This window comes from Nannospalax galili, unplaced genomic scaffold (assembly GCF_000622305.1).
Source record: "Nannospalax galili isolate Female #2095 unplaced genomic scaffold, S.galili_v1.0 scaffold380, whole genome shotgun sequence".
Taxonomy (NCBI): Eukaryota; Metazoa; Chordata; class Mammalia; order Rodentia; family Spalacidae; genus Nannospalax; species Nannospalax galili.
Genome location: NW_008348568.1, coordinates 7,265,692 through 7,270,699, shown reverse-complemented (window position 1 = coordinate 7,270,699; position 5,008 = coordinate 7,265,692).

Genomic DNA, 5,008 nt, shown 5'->3' with positions numbered 1-5,008 from the left:
CCATGTTGGTTTTATGGAGAACTGTGGAAGCCTCTGGAGCTTTGGGCTAGAAAAACTGTAGAGTGCTCAGAGCTTAATGGGCAGTTCTGGGGGAGCTTGAGACATAAGAATGTTGAAAAACAGACAATGGAGGCCTGACTTATAAAGTTTTGAAGGGAAGTTTGAAAGTTCCTCAAGCACTCAGTGGTTTCTGGTTAGCTGGAGCTGAAGAATCAACTGTGATTAACAAGAGACCAGCATCACTGAGGTGAAATTTTCTTGGAAGTATTTCCTCAGAGTCACCACACAGAATGTGCGGTCCAGAGCAGGGCAAGTTCTCCTCTCAAGCTGGAAGCTGAACTTGGCAATGTGTAAGAGTCTCTCATGTGATACTGATTTTGAAAGAATAAAGGGGTCATAGACAGCAGCTGACTGAGGTTTAGCTCTTTGAGAGGCCAGGGGAGGCCACTGATGAAGGTACTACCTCAGTTTCAGTGAAAATCCCAGGATTGTAGGTGTCATGAAGAGAATCTGAGGTTTGGTACTGTGTGTGGTCAGAAGAGGCCATTACTGAAGGCATAGCCTCAGTTGTAGTAGAGACCCCAACATATTGGAGATGTCAGAACCATGGGACACTGCTAAGGACTAGAAAGTATGGAGTGGAGCTGGCCTGAGCCTGTGAGACAAGCTATGTGTGTGCTGTGGATGGTAGAGCCAGAGAAGTGGAATTGCCCATGCCTTTTAGAGCTGGACAATCATGAGTAAGTGCCAGATGCCAGGCAGTGAGCTACAGGATTTGATATACAGTGCTGGACTCGGGGTATTGCTTGTGATTGTGCCCTGGTTCTTCCTTTTTGAAATAAGAAAGTATATAACTTTTTATTTGTTTTGTTTTGTTGTTTTGTTTTGTTTTACGGGAACGTACAGTTAAGAGACTTTGGTCTTTTAAATTGAAGAAATTATTAGAAGATTGTAGGACTTTTAAAAAGCTGAACTGCGTTTTATACTATAATATTAAAATGATATCTCGGGAATAAATAAGAAAGGAAAGATTGTTTAATGGTGATGTTTGTGTCAAGTTGACAAGGTGTCAATTGTCTTGGTTAGTTTCTGTAAACGTGAACAAAGGTGAGTCACCTGGGAAGAAAGAACCTTGAAGACTTTTATCCATCAGACTAGCCTGTGGGTAAGTCTATGGGACATTTTCTTGATTGTTAATTGAAGTAGGACATCCCAGGCCACTGTGGGCAGTGCTATCTCTGGGCAGGTGAGCCTGGGCTACATAAGAAAAGTAGCTGATCAAACCAGAAGGACAGGCCAGTAAGCAGTGTTCTGTGGTGATCTCTGCTTTACTTCCTTCTTCCAAGTTCCTGCCTTAAGTTCATGCCTGACTTCCTTCAAAGACTGACTGTGCCTTGGAAGTATAAGATGAAATAAACCCTATCTTTCCCCAGTTGTTTCTATCATGGTGGTTATTGCAGCAATAAAGAAACAAGCTAGGACAATTTGCTATTAAGTCATTGATTAACTGCAGAAAGGACAAAATAATTATCATGAAAACAGGAAGATACTGAACGATTTTAAACAAAGAAGTTATCACATTTGCATACTGACCCCTGTTCCAAATCACTCATGACTATGTTAAAATGAAATTTTTCATTGGAATCACACAAGATTTCTCTTTCTTATATATAATGAATGAAATCTAAAGAAATGTTGTCTTACCATTCTGAGTACCAATTAACTGAAAGTTCTTGCAGAGGTTGCTGTAGTTTCTTACTTAAAGATTTTAGTCCACTGAGGCAGATAGGTAGTGTATAAATGACCCCCTAAATTTAGAGGCTTGAACAATAAGTTTCTGATCTCACTGTGTATGTGGGTCAGACATTGAGGAGCAGCTATGTGGGGAAATCAGTTCAGATTCTCTCCTGAGGCTAAAGTCAAGCACACAGATGGAGTTGGGCTCATGCTATTGCTTGAATGGGACTGGGAAATTAACTTGAGGAGTGATTCACCCAAGTGGCTACTGGAAGGAAGTACCAGTTTCTTGCTGGCTACAGGTGTGAAACCTCTGTGTCTTGCTACATATGTTTCTCTGGAAGGCTTTCTGAGTGTCCAGCATGGTGGCTGGCTTCCTCAAGCTTAGACACGTCAAGAAAGCAAGGCTTTGTGACCCAGCCTTGGAAGTTACACACTACCATTTCTGTGGCTCGTTATTGCTCATACAGACTAACTTTGATACAGCATTAAAGAGGACTATAAAAGAGCATGAACAAGAATAGGGATCATTAGAGTCATCTTGGGGTCTGACTGCCATCAGCATTCAAAAGGAGCCAACCCGATAGGGCTGAGATGAGAGATACAGTGTGTTAAGGGAAGAGCTGTTGATGGATATAAGGAAATCTGCTGCTTGGCTGAGCCCCATCCCCTACATGATTCTTACTTATCAGCTTCCCGATTTCTGGGAAGATCCTGGCTTTGAGGAAAGCACAGGACAGTGTTGGCCAATGAGTTATATGCAGAAACTCTCAAGCTTTAAAAAAAAAAAAAAAAAACCTTTCATCTGTGTTCCTAACCGTGATTTGTATTCCCACGTGATGAGAGGAAGGACGAACACTGACGAAGCTGCGGCCATCCTAAGGGGAGGTCCAACAGTCCTGCCAGAACAAAATTCTTGAAATAATTGACTTTCTCAACCAAAGCATCAAATCCCTGCATCTATCATCCATGCTGTACAAGAAAAACAAACTCCTATTTTAAGACATTCTTAATTTTGACTCTTCCATTATTTGTAGGCAAAATATACATAATTTATAAAGGCATCTCATTCAGATACAGGAGGCCAGGAAAAAAAAATTGCTATAGAAAGAAATGCCTAGCCTAACAGCAGAAGGAGGCGTTCTGAGAGGATTCTAGGCAAGTGAACAGCAAAAACATGGGTGGCGAGAGAAGAAAGAGCAAACTACATCTACATGGGGAACTACATGGAGCAGAAGCTAAGAACAAGATGGGAAGTAATTATAGATGGGCTGGAGAGAAAAGGGATCCTCCGACGGACCTAGCTTCCATTTAAGGGCAAAGTTGGGTCTTTGCAATGTGTTAAGCAAGGGAATGACATGGCAGGACAAAGAGCCTCGATCTTTGCTATGTATAAATGTTCGGGTTTGCAGGATTGTGGAGGTGAGAACTGGGAGCCTATTGCTCGGCAGTGTGCTTGTCGTTGGCAGCATCATACTGCATGCTTAAAAACTGTTGGAAAGGTGAACTTTATGCTAGGTATTTTCCCACGGTTAAAAAGGTGCTGTGATCATGTTTTTAATTTAGAATAGTCACAAGCACGGGAGAAAGGAGGCAGACTATAGCTAGAGATGTGTTAATAGTCTCTGCTGAAATCATCTAAGTGAGAGGACGGTAGCCAAAAATTAGGAAACAGCAGCACAGTTAGAGGAAACAGAAGAAAGCTGCAAACCATTGTCAGCAGTCAACAGGTCCTGCTGGGTAAATATGTGGGAGAGGTCAGCCAACATGCACCAAGGATCTGCGAGGCAGACTCCTCATTCCAGGACTTTATCTGCATGCCCTTTAGTCTTGACAAAACCTGGTGGAATGTTAACTTTCCACCATATTGTCAGAATTCAAAACTGTTTGACAACTTGCTCAGGGTCACAAAGTTAGCACGTTATATGTCCTCACATGACAATCTTCCAGTGAACAAAACGAAAAGCACCCCACCACCTTACCTCACCAAGTAATGGCTTTGGTTACGCTGAGATGCCAACAAGGATCTACAGGCTAGATGAATGTCTCTAAACATTTCTTTTATGGCAACTCACACTATGAGATCTACTTTACATTGTACCCACAATACACAGCCATGTGTGTTGCTGTGCAAATGGCTCTTCCTATATACATTCGCTTCATTTATAACTGGGCAATGAAAGTTACCGGTTGGATGGGGATAACAACCTTGTTAAACCAAATTTAATGTGTTATGAATTTGGGATAGTGTACCATCAAGAGTTTAAGAAAGTAATTTTTCTGAAATTTTGTCTCCTTTTCTGGAAGTTACTAACAGAGTAGGAATTTACACATTAAAAGTTGACCTTGTATAGAGTAACAGAAGTATTGCTACTTTTATTTTTCTATTTTTTTGTGTATTTTATATTAATTTGACCCAAGAAATTGACTTCACAACCCCATAAGTCATTCAGGACCCTGAAGTATGAAAAACAATTCTGATCTGGCAAGATTTTGTACATTTTGTATATATTGCTACCATATTGAGAGACTCTTGTGTGTATATCTTTTTCTTTCTTTCACTTAAGATACCTGTCAATCACTTCCAGAAAAGAGGAGCAAAAGCCAAAGTAGTGTTTCTATCTTGCTGACTTCCATTTCTAAAATCATAACCTGAAAAGAAACATAAAGGTTTTCTTTCAGGGAACAAGAAGTAGCAAGGTACACAGAAGCAAGGAGCAAGCAGGAAAAATGAGATGATTTGGAAAAACAATGATTACTATAAGACTGAAAGGTATTCCCAAACTGATGGGACAGGGGAAGACAGTATGTGTGTACTAACTATTGACCTCTTGGATGGGCAATGTGCTATGTCAGCAAATGAGACATGGGCAGCACCGTTTAAGGGCCCTAGAATAGAAGCTGCCTATCCACTAGGCCCAAAGAGAGTCCCAAACCTCTAAGACATTGTCTTTTCCCCCTCCCAGGACCCATCAATTACCAAAATTTCCTTAGGTTGGGTTGGAATTTCTTACCCACTTTCCCAGTCTATACTGGGATTTTGTCTGGTTTGAACTTGCATAGAACTTGTGTGTGCTGTCATCACTGGTGTGAGTTCATAGGAGTAACTGATCAGCTGTCTGGAAGACTGTTTCCTTATGGTCATCCACCCTCTCTGGCTCTTACAATCTTTCTGCTTCCTCTCTCCTCTTCTACAATGATCCCTGAGTCTTGGGAGGTATCCTATTCAAGGATAAGCATTCTATAGCCTCTTGTTCATTGCATGTATTAT